We start from the raw sequence: 12,639 nt of genomic DNA, 5'->3' as shown, positions 1-12,639 counted from the left end.
ACAAATTTTGTAACACTGTGTGTGCATTTTGTAATATGTGTGGATGTAATACACAGAACAACCATACCACAAAAGTTGTATGGATTATAGACCTCTATGGTTGCGAGACTTCTACCTTTTTCACTTTTAGGCAGGTTTTCTTATTTATTTTTATTTTTATTTTTTTGGTTTGCTTTAGTATATTGGACATCTTTCTAATATAAACTATGAGAAAGCAATTCCAATTTAATGGAAGAGATGCCGAGAGATTCAAGATTAATGTTATCCACTATTAGCATGTAAAACTGAGGGAAAGATCAGTGAATCGTGCTCATAGAATTCTGCCCCCATGGGAGATGGCCCCAAAGCCACTGATGGAAAGATGAAGAAAGATGGACCCTCAGAGCATGAGTTTCTGGCTAGAATTTGTTCCTTGCTCCCTATGTCAGTTTTTTCTCCCAGTCCCCTCAGGCTGATTCTCTAGGTTAACATGGTGATCATGGTTGCTGTAGTAGAGAAAGGAAGTGACGGGCTGAACCCAGTGGCAGTGTTGAAAAGCTTCCTGAATCACACTTGGCCCAGGCTTCTCCAGGGAAGATGGACAGAGGAAAAGGAGGTACTGGCACTAAGGGAGGGCTTAGCATAGGGCTCTGGAAAGTTCAGAGTAGCTGGAGGCCCAGGTTGCAGGATGCACCTGGACAGCAAAGAACTCCTATGGCCATGAAAGTCTGCAGTGCCCATACAAGAGACAGCAGTCCAAACCCCATCATGCATATGCAGATGGAGCCATACGGGGAATGACAAAGGGACTTGCCCTAATCTGTCTCTCATGTGAGACTGACCCAGCCCCATTAAGCCCATGGTGGGCAGCCTGGGAGAGTGGTGGTCAGGGTATCCCAGTGTTGGACAGGACACCATGGCAGACAGACCCCATCTGGTTTCTCAGGTGAGCTGGTATCTCCATCCCTCAAAGCCTATGGACGTGCACAGAGCTGCAGAAGGTCTTGCTGGCTGAGAACGTTGGAACGCTCCCTCTAGTGAGACTGGGCAGGGATGGCAGGGTGAGACTGCCTTTGAGAAAGCAGCTGAAGAATGGATAGATTGGGATTTTCAGAGAGGATGCCTGGTCTGATGGGAACCATGATTCAATGCTCTGACTTGGGGCTAATTTGCTGAATGAGGTAGTTTCAACCTGACCTCTCTAGGCAGGATTGGTCTGGGAAGACATGAAACAGGCCTTCCCAAGACTCATGGGGATGAAAGGTGGCCAAGAAAAGCTAGATTTGGGTTTCCAGAATACAATGAGAAAAATAGAGGACTGTAAAGGATTCTAGGTGCAGGCTGAGCTGATGGCACCTTCTATTCATGAGTCTGATCCTGACATTGGCTTGGAGGCAGAGACGGCCCTCCCCTGATCTTCCAAAGCCCCAAAGAAGATAAAGGGACCAGTTGGAGGATGGGCCTTCAGGCACCCAAGGGCACAAGTGTGTGACGGCCACCCCTATGGAACTCAGCAAGGACCACAAAGTTCCAGCCTCAGTTTGTTCTCAGAGAACAAGCATGGCATGGGGCTTGGGGGCTTCAGTCTTGGAGACAAGGGCAGGGTTGCAAGTCTGTCTTCTTGGCCTGGGAATATTTGGGATCCCCCAGCTGGGCCATCCAGATCACCCTTCTGGAATCGCCAATTCTCTCCTCTCTCCTCAGTGGACAGGAGAGTGGGTGGGAGGGCAGCTTCACCCAGCAGGAGACACCATCTCCTTTCCGTGGGACACCCAGCCCCTCTCCTGGGCAGGACCCCTGGGGCCACACAGGTGTGTCTAAATCTCCATGTCCGCAGGGCGAATGTTGCCTGTTTTGTGCTCTCTGACCCACAGCTCTCTGTCTTTGGCCAGGTCCACTTTTCGAAGCAGTTGGTCCACAGGCTCAACTGTGCATTGGTTGAACATGTCCGTCTTGTGCCGCAACTATGTGTACTGGCACAAATGTTGCTGGATCATCTCCACCCTCTCCACTTCCAGCTGCTCCAGCTCCAAAGTGGTGGTCACCATCTCTTCAAACCACTTGGACTGGGCCTGGTTGTAGAGGTCCACACAGCACATGAGGTCATCAACAGCTTGTGTAGACTTCCTCCGGGCCTTCTTGATGTCCTCCTCCATCTTGTTGCTCAGCTTGATCTCCAGCTGCTGGGTCTTCATCTCCAGGTCTCTCTGCCACTCTGTGAGGGCTTTCCAGGACTTCTCCACCGATGCATAGTGGCTGGCAAGTTGCTTGCGGAGGTCAGCAATATGGTGGTCACACTTTTTCATGTCTTTCTTGAAGTTCTCATGAAAGTTCATTAGGGGCTTCTCTACCTCGCTGTGAAGCTTGGCGGAGAACTTGAGATGAACTTCTGCTTCATCTGCCAGGCTCTTCTTCACCTGGGCCCATGCTTCTCCCAGGGAGCCTTCCTCCTGTGCAGCCAACTTCTGAGAGAGCTTAGCCAAGTTTTTTGCATATTCTTCTTCAATCTTTATCCTCTCTCGAATGAATTCAGACATTTCTTTCTGCATTTGTTTGCCCTTCAGTTGCTTTTGGAGCAGCAGTTCAAATCCCACCTAGGTGCCATTGCCTTGGGGATCTTTCTTATCAGCCCAGAAGTAGTCATAGTAGCTCCACTCAGTTGGCTTCAGCAGCTGCTGTTCAGGCATTGTGTCAGGGTGAGGGAATGTCACGAAATTTATCATCTTCTCTATGTGGTCACCTCTGTTTTCAAAATTATATATTTTGTCTTCATTGCCTGAAGTTCTGTCTTCCAAGTGGTCTCCTCTGTTGGTGCTACTTTCCATTGAATTTTTATTTTGGTTTATTGATTCCTTCATTTCAAAGATTTCTTCTAGATTTCTTCTCAGGATCTTTATCTCTTTCTTTAAGATATCTTCCCTCTCTTGAAACATAGCTCTGATTTCACTCTTTATATCCTCCTTAAAGTCATGAAGCAGTTTTACTAAGTATATTCTGAACTCCTCTGACATTTCTTCTACTGTTTTGTCGATGGAGTCTATAATTGGAGCGTCCTGGTTTGTTTGGGGTGCTTTATTCCCTTTTTTTTTTCATTTTGTTTGTGTGTCTTCCCATCTAGCCGTGGGGATCTGAGGTAGTACAGTTTCTACCCTGTAGATTTATAGTGTCCCTGAAGGTTTCCAGCACCTCACAAATATGGATTTCAATTTCCATAGGCTCCGCCATGCCGCAGTCCCTGGATCAGAGACGATCATCGATGAGCTCCAGTGGAGAGCGAAGAATATGGAAATAGACCCCAGGGAGGAACCTCTCTTCCAGTTTCCCTACCTGCCCCGCCCTAAATCAGATTTTCTTATTTTTGTAAGTTCTCCTGAATTACTTTTCTTTTTTCCTCCTGATCTCTTTATTTATTATTATTATTTTTGTTATAAGAACACTTAAGATTTACCCTTATGGCAAATTTGTACTTCTGCAATATACTGTACTGTGTATGTGTATACACACACACACACACACACACACACACATATATGTACTGTACATTTATAGGATTTATTTATGTTGTATAATGAACTTTATAACCTTTAGCTAATACATCCTTATTTTTCTCCCACTCCAACCCCTGATAACCACTGTTCTACTCTCTGCTATTATTAATTTGACTATTTTACATTCTTTATCTGAGAGTATTATGTCATATTTGTCCTGTTGTATATGGCTTATTTCACTTAGCATGATGTCTTCCACTTTCATCTATGTTGTCACTAAAGACAGAATTTCCTTCTATTTTAAGACCAAATAATATCCATTTTGATTTTAATACATCCATTGTAGCTTTCATGAATGTAATTACTTCATCAGTAGTGAATTATTTTCATCACTCCATTATGTCCGGATTAGGGTCTATGTCAGTTGCTGATTAAATGTGATCAAATACTGGGTATATGCAACCTTCATCAAATAATGCTCTGGTCAAGGGGCTGAAGCAATGAAGTTTTATTTAGAGATAAATATTAAACCTTAACATTTTCATTTTCATAGCAAACAGATTCAGATGGTCATGTGCATTGTCTATTATTAATAAGACTTTAAATTCCAACCCTTCTTATTCCAAGTATTTTTCTTTTCACTTTTGGAATGAAGCATTGGTGGAACCATTCCACAAACAAGATGACTTCCACCCACACTTTCTGATTATGTTGCCAGAACATGGGAAGATACTTTTTGTTTTTGTTTTTGAAATCGCATGGGTTTTTCACTCGTACCATGTCCCTGGCTTTATCATATGCCCTGCAGCATTGCCACATACGACCAGAGTTAATCTGTCCTTTCATGTTCTGTGCTCTGGTGCTTACTTTGCTCTTTTATGAAGGTAGGTTCTATTAGGCCTCTTCTTCCATTGAAATTGAAATTTTGCTTTGGATGGTATCCTGTGTCTTTAATTAATTTCTTCAACTCTATGGGAAATGTGGCAGCAGCTTCTTCATCAGCAGATGCAGGCTCTCCAGTAATTTTTATATTTTTCAGTCCAAACCTATTTGTGAATCTGTGTAAGTCATTCCTTACCAGTAGTAAATGACTTGGTGTCACTTGTTTCAGGGATCCTTTGCTAAAGTCTTCATGTGGGCTTAATGCTTTCTGGAGCAACACATTGCCACCAATCAGAACATGTTTTCTGTTCTTATCTTCCACCCACAAATTTAATGCCTTTTCCATCTTAACTAAGCACTTACCACTTAACTGTGGCTGTAATTTTTGTGGTTTGAGGTGTGGCAGCAAAACTAGCATGAATTTCTCTTCTCTTCTTCAAAATGTCACAGGTAGAAGATTTGTTCTTACCATAGATTAACAACTTCAGCATATGATTTTTTTCTTACCTTATAAAGTTGAGTACTTTTTACATTTTCACTTAAAGGAAGTAATGTATGGCTTCTCTGAAATATCTGAGTAGCTGATATTATTACTCTTGTACTTTGTGGCTATTACTAAATAAAATAAGGGTTATTTGAACACAAGCACTGTGATACTATGAAAGTTGATCTGATAACTCAGATGGCTAAGTTACTAATGGGCAGTTAGAATGTACAGCATGGATATCCTCCACAAAGGGATGATTCAAATCCTGGGGTGGGACAGAGTAGGATAGCAGGAGATTTCATCATGCTACCTGGAATGGTTCACAATTTAAAACTTACGTATTATTTATTTCTGGAGTTTTTCTTTTAATAGTCTCATATCATTGTTGACTGCAGGTAACTGAAACTTTGTATAATGAAACCATGTATAAGGGGGACTACTGTACATTCACCCTTGCTGTCCCTTGGTTATCATCTTCATATATACTAGTCCTCACTCTTCCACAGTTTCACTTTCCATGGTTTCAGTTACCTGTGGTCAACAACACCCTAAAAATACAGTAGGGTACAATAAGATATTTTGAAAGAAAACCCCATTCACATAACTTATTACAGTATATTGCTATAATTGTTCTTTAAAAGTATTAGTTATCACTCCTAATCTCTTACTATACCAAATATGAAAATTAAACTTTATAATAGGTATGTATGTATTGGAAAAAACATAGCATAAATAGGTATGGTAGTATCCATAGTTTCAGACATCCATTGGGGGTCTTAGAACACTTCTCTCATGAATAAGGGGGGTTACTATAGTATCTTTTCACCCTTTTACTTTCAGCCTGTGTGAGTCCTTTAGATTTAAAGTGAGTTTCTTAACCAATTACAGTAGTACACACCAGTAATCCACGGAGGCTGAGGCAGGAAGATCACAAGTCCCAAGCTAGCCTCAGCAACTTAATGAGACCCTGTCTCAAAATTAAAAAGTAAGAAGGGCTGGGGATATACCTCAGATGTAGAGTTCTTCTAGGTTCAATCCCCAGTATAAAGATAACTAATAATAATAATATAAAGTAAGTATCTTATAGATAGTGTGTAGTTGGGTCCTATATTTTAATCCATTCAGACAATCTGTATCTTTTGATAGGGGAGTTTAATCTATTTACATTTAAAATAATTACTGATAAGGAAGAACACTATTGTTATTTTGTTTTTTTCTACATGTCTGGTCAATTTTTTCTACTTTCCTTCCTGTCTTTCTGCCTTCCTTTGTGTTTCATTTTCTTGTTGTGACATAATTTCCTTTTGTGTATATTACATAGGTATGTTTTTATAACCATTACAATCATGTTATAAAATGTCTTAAAGTTGTAACATTCTATTTTAAGCTGATAACAAGTTCAACCACATACAAAAACCTTACTCCTTTATAACCTTACTCCCGCTTTACATTATTGATGTCACAAATTGCATTTTATGTATTATAAATCCATTATCATAGATTTATAGTTTTTTGTCATTTAAATTCTTTGCACTAAAATTACAATAATACAGCTTGCTCTATTTGTCCATGTATTTACTTTTACCAAAGAACTTTATATTTTCATGGATGCTCTTTAGCATCTTTTCTGTTTTGGCAGTGTTGGAGATCAAACCCAGGGCTTGGCATATGCTAGGCAAGTGCTCTACCACTGAGCTATACTGCCAGCCCCTGTTCAAAACTTTGTTTTAATATGAGATTTTGCTAAGTTACCAAGGCTGGCCTTGGATTTATGATCTTCCTCCCTCAGCTTCCCAAGTAGCTGGTATTATCATCATGCCTGGCTTCAGTATTCCCTTTTTTTAATCTTTGTCTTTTGATAATTTAATTATAATTAAAAAAATTTTGTAGTTGTAGATGGATAGAATGAATTTATTTTATTTGTTATGTGGTGCCAAGGATTGAAACCAGTACCTCATGAATGCGAGGCAAGCACTGTACCACTGAGCTACAACTCCAGCCCCTATAATTTTTTTTTTAAACCAAGAATTGAACCCAGGGGGCACTTAAGCACTAAACCATATCCCAAGCCCTTTTAAAAATATTTTCATTTTGAGGCAGGGTCTCAAGTTGCTTAGGGCCTCGCTAAGTTGCTGAGGCCAGCCTTGAACTTGCCATCCTCCTGCTTTAGCCCCCTGAACCTTTGGGATTACAGGTGTGCACCACCATGCCCAGTTATAATGTGTCTTGATGTGAGTCTCTTTGGGTTTAGCCTAGTTGGAGTTTCTTGAGGTTTTTGAATTTCATGTTCATTACTTTCTTCAATTTGGACTATTTTCAGTCATTATTTCTTTTTTAAAGAATGAATTTCGGGACTGGGGTTGTGGCTCAGTGATTAAGCCCTTGCCTAGCACGTGTAATGCACTGGGTTTGATTCTCAGCACTGCATATAAATAAATGAATAAAAATAAAGGTCTATCAACAACTAAAAAACATTTTAAAAAAAGAATGAATTTTATTTTGTGTACGTGAGGCTTAAAATACGTTTCAGCCATTATTTCTTCAAGTTAAGCTCTCTTCTTAGTTTCTTTTTTCCTTCTGGAATTTCTGTAGCACACATTCATACACTGAATAATGACCAAGAAGTCTCTTAAGTGGTTTTTACTTTTCTTCATTCTTTTCCTTTTCACTCCCTCTGAATGAATGATTTTAATTGGCCTGTCTTCGAGTTTTCTTATTCTTTTTTCTCCCTGATCAGGTCTTCTGTTAAATCCCTTTTTGTATTTTTTCTGCTCCACAATTTGTTAGGTTAATTTTTCATTATTAGCATATATTAACTGCACAAATTAACGGTTTCACTGTGATATTTTCATACATGCATATATCATACCTTGGCCTTGTCTACCCTTCCTGCTACCCTCTCTTGCCTCTCTCATCCCCTTCCCTGGTTCCTTTCCCACAAATAGCCATTATATTATTTTTTTAAAGTTTCTTTTTGTTGATATTATCATTTTGTTCGTGCATCTTTTCCTGATTTAGTTTATCTCACTGAACATCTTTGAGACAGTTCTTTTAAATTCCTTTTATTAAATTTAATTTTATTTATTTACTTTTTTTTAATGTGGTGCTGATGATCAAACCCAGTGCTTCACACGTGCTAGGTAAGTGCTCTACCACTGAGCAACAACCCCAGCCCTCTTTTAAATTCTTTGTCAGGCAATTTACAAATTTATTTTTCTTTAAGGTTAGTTTCTGGAGTTTCATTTTTGTCTTTTGATTGGGCAATGCTTTCCTGTTTGTATGCTTTGTGATCTTTTGTTGAGATTTTTGGCATTTGGTAAAATAACCTCTTCTCCCGGTCTTTACATACTGGCTTCATGCAGTAGTAGACCTTTGGCGATCAATCTGGTTAGAGGTTCTAGGACCTTGCAAAACTTTTCTGATTTCTTGTTTCCCTGGAACCTGCCTGTGGCACCTTCCATACTTTGGCACTGTTTTCATAAGTGCTCTAAGTCAGGAAAGACAGAAATCAGTCCCTCACAGCCTCTAGACAATTCGGACTGTGGGATGCACCAACGACTCTTTTGTTTCCATCTCCTGGAAAAATCCTCAGTATAAAAAAGTTTCTGGGCTGGGGAGGTAGCTCAGTCAGTAGAGTGCTTGCCTTGTAAGCACAAGGCCCTGGGTTCGATCCCCAGCAACCCCCCCAAAAAAAGTTTCTTCCCAGTTGTATTGTTCTTTATCAAGTATTTGGAGCAGCACTGATGGATGCACAAATGCTGTTAATTTTCCTATTCATTTTCTTGGAATCCCATCTTGGTTTTATGTTGGTTGGGGTGCTATAACATCTCAACTAGTCTCTAGAGTGCTCACAAAGGTATTCTGGTCCATATTGTTGTTAGGTTGGTTTCCCCTTAGGAAAAAAGAACCTAGAGTTTCCTAGGCATTGTCCTGCTAACTTGCCTCTGCTTTTCCTGTTACATTCAAGAATTCATTGTTAAATCCAATGTTGGAGCTTTATTTCTTCTTACTTTTCCTTCTAAGTGTTTTATAATTTTAGATTTTACATTTGACCTATTTTTGAGTTAATTTATGTCTGTGGTATAAGGTTAGGATCTGACTTCATTCTTTTGCATGTAGATATCCAGTAATTCAGCATCATTTGTTGAAAGACTTTCCTTTCCATATTGAATGGTCTTGACATCCTTGTCAAACATCACTTGACTAAATATGTGAGAGCTCATTCTTTATTCTATTTTATTCCTCTTTATGTCAGTATTTATGCCAGAAGCACACTGTTTTCATTAGTGTAGCTTTCTAGTGGGATTTTTTTTTGGTACCAAGGATTGAATCCAGAAGTGCTTTAACCACTGAGTCACATCCCCGGTTCCCCCTCTTTTAAAAATTTTTACAGGGTCTTGCTAAGTTGCTTAGGGCCTCGCTAAGTTACTAAGGCTGTCTTTGAACTTGTGATGCTCCTGCCAGCCTTCAGCCCTTCAACATTGTTCTTTTTGTCAAATTTGTTTTGGCTAATTGGGGCTCCTAGGAATTACATATAAATTTTAGGATGAATTTTTCCATTTCTTCAAAAAGTGCCATTAGGATTTTGACAGGGATTTCATTGGATCTATAGATCATTTTGAGTAGTACTGACATCTTAACAATGTTGTTTTCCGACAATGTTCTTTTTCCATTTACTTACATAGTCTTTAATTTCTTTAAAAACTGTCTTGTAGTTTTGAATTTATAAGTCTTTTGCTTCCTTGGTTAGGTTTATTCCTAAGTATTTTATTCTTTTTGATGCTATTTTAAATGGAATTATTTCTTTAATAATTCCTTTTCTGGAATATACATTGTTAGTGTATAGAAATACAGATGGTTTTATGTGTTGAATTTGTAGTCTGCAACTTTGCTAAATCTGTTTATCAATTCTAAAAGGGTATTTTATAGATTTTTAAAGAATTTTCTCTATATAAGATCATGTAATCTGCATATAATTTTTCTTTCTGATTTTATTCCAATTTTATTTTTTCTTGCCTAATTGTTTTGCTTAAAACTTCCAATAATATGTTGAATTGAAGTAGAAAAATTGGGAATCCTTGTCTTGGTCCTGATCTTAGAGGAAATTCTTTCAGTCTTTTGCCATCGAGTATGTTAGATGTGGATGTTCCAATAAATTTTACTGTAGATTTGTAACATTTTCCAAATATGTAATCTGTCGTTAGAGGTCACTTCAATTCTTCCATTTCAATTTGGCTGCCTTTGATTTTTTCCTTATGTGTTAAGCAGCTTTGCATTACTGTGACCAAAATGCACAACAAGAGCAACTTATAGAGTCAGGTACAATAGCACATGCCTGTAATCCCAGTGGCTCAGGAGGCTGAGCAGGAGGATCACAAGTTTAAAGCCAGCCTCAGCAACTTAGTGAGGCTCCAAGCAACTCAGTGAGACCCTGTTTCTAAATAAAATATAAAAATTGACTGGGGATGTGGCTCAATGGTTAAACGCCTCTGGGTTCAATCCCTGTACAAAAACAAAACAAAACAAAACAAAACAAAAAACCCAAAAAACAAAAACCAAAAACAACCCCAAAACAAAAGCAAAAACAAAAGCCAATAACAACAATAAACAAAACCAGAACAATTTATAGGAGAAAAAGTTTATTTGGGTTCATGATTCCAGAGGTCTCAGTCCATGTCAATTCGACTCTATTTTCTGAGCCTGAGGTGAGACAGAACATCATGGTAGGCATGGGGAAAGCTGCTTAGCTCATGGAATCTGGGAAGCAGAGAGAAAGGGACTAGAGGGAAGATAAATACTTCCTGGGCACTCTCTCAGTGACCTACTTGCTCTACCTCCTAGTACATTCAGCCATCAATTGGTTAATCCTCTGATGAAGTTAAGAGTCCTCATAATCTAATCATGTCCCCGAAGCCCCATAAAAAATTAATAATTTTTTATTTCTTCTAATTGGTTATACATGACAATAGAATGCATTTTGACATACTGTACACAAATGGAGGATAACTTCTCATCCCTCTGGCTGTATATGGTACTGAGTCATACCAGTGTAATCATATGTGTATACAGGGTAATAATGTCTGTCTCATTCTACTGTCTTTCCCATTCCCACTGCCTCACCCTCCCCTCACTCCCCTTTGCACAATCCAAAGTTTCTTCATTCTTCCCTAACCCCCCCCCCCCCCCCCCCCGCCAGCCACTATGGATCAGCATCTGCTTATCAGAGAAAACATTGGGCCTTTGGTTTTTTGAGATTGGCTTATTCACTTAATCATGATATTCTCTAGTTCCATCCATTTGCCTGCATGCCATAATTTCATTCTTCTTTAAGGCTGAGTAATATTCCATTGTGTATATGTACCACATTTTCTTTATCCATTCATCTGTTGAAGGGCATCTAGGTTGGTTCCATAGCTTAGCCCTTGTGAATTGAGTTGCTATAAGTATTGATGTAGCTGTATTGCTGTAATATGAAAATTTTAAGTCCTTTGGGTATAAACCGAGGAGTGGGATAACTGAGTCAAATGGTAGTTCCATTCCAGGTTTTCTGAGGAATCTCCATACTGATTTCCATAATGGTTGAACCAATTTGCATTTCCACCAGCAATGTGTGAATGTACCTTTTCCCCCACATCCTCACCAACACTCATTGCTTGTATTTATTGATAATTGCCATTCTGACTGGAGTGAGATGAAATCTTAGAGTAGTTTTGATTTGTATTTCTCTAATTGCTAGAGATGATGAGCATTTTTTCATATGTTTGTTGATTCATTAAATTTCTTCTTCTGTGAAGTGTCTGTTCAGTTCCTTAGCCCATTTATTGATTGGGTTACCAAAAGCCCCACCTTTGAATACATGAGACTTTGGGGGACATTCCAGATCTAAACCATAACAGCTTGCCTGATTGCTCTATCTAGAACTCCCAGCACAATGTTGATTAAAAGTGGTAAAAACAGGAATCCATGTCTTCTTCCTAATTCTAAGTGAGGTGCTTTCAGTCTTTCAAATATAATGTTAGGTATGTGTTTTCCATAAATGTCCTTTATCAGCCTAAGGAAATTTCTTTTTATTCCTAGTTTGTTGAATGCTAGTATCACAAAATAGTGTTGGACTTTATCAAATGCTTTTCAGCAAAAATTGAGATGATTACATATAGGGTTTCTCCTTCATTTTATTAATATGTTATATTACATTGATTCATTTTCATGTGATGAATCACCTTTGAATTTCTAGGATAAATCTTACTTGTTCATGATGTATAATCCTCTTAATATTGCTTCTGGATTCAGTATGCTAGTTTTTTGTTGATTATTTTTTCAATTTTACATTTGAGCATAGTAGTTTTATTGTGATTTCTTCATTTGGCTTTGGTTCAGGGTAATTCTGGCCTTAGAATGAGTTAGGAAGTGTTCTCTTCTATTTTTGGAAGAGTGAGAAGTATTGAGGTCAATTACTCTTTGAATGTTCAGTAGAAATCAGTAATAATGCCACCTGGTCTTGTTATCTTTGTTGGAAGGCTTTTTATTCAATATATTTATTTGTTATAGGTCTGCTGAGATTTTCTGTTTCTTCTTGAATTAGTTTTGGTAGTTCGTGTTATACACACACACTCGCGCACGCGCACACACACACACACAAACCCCTATCTCTTCTCTCTTTGATACCTATCTCTTTATTCTCTCTCTCCATATATATAATTTGTCCATTTCATCTAGCTTATCTCGTTGTTAACAATGTCTCCACTTTTATAGATGATATTGGCAATTTGATTATTTTTCTTGATCAGTCTAGCTAAAGTTCTG

General features: G+C 38.6%; 1 pseudogene across 1 annotated transcript; it reads right to left on the bottom strand.

The window, feature by feature from the left end:
• Positions 1-1,587: 1,587 nt before the first annotated feature.
• On the bottom strand, positions 1,588-3,172 carry LOC306651294 (growth arrest-specific protein 7-like; annotated as a pseudogene). The gene has a single exon. The product of its transcript is annotated as a growth arrest-specific protein 7-like (transcript).
• Between the last annotated feature and the right edge of the window lie 9,467 nt (positions 3,173-12,639).

This window comes from Sciurus vulgaris (assembly GCF_902686455.1).
Source record: "Sciurus vulgaris genome assembly, chromosome: X".
NCBI classification, from domain to species: Eukaryota; Metazoa; Chordata; class Mammalia; order Rodentia; family Sciuridae; genus Sciurus; species Sciurus vulgaris.
The sequence above is the reverse complement of the archived record's forward strand: the minus strand, read 5'-3'. Positions and strand labels throughout refer to the sequence as shown.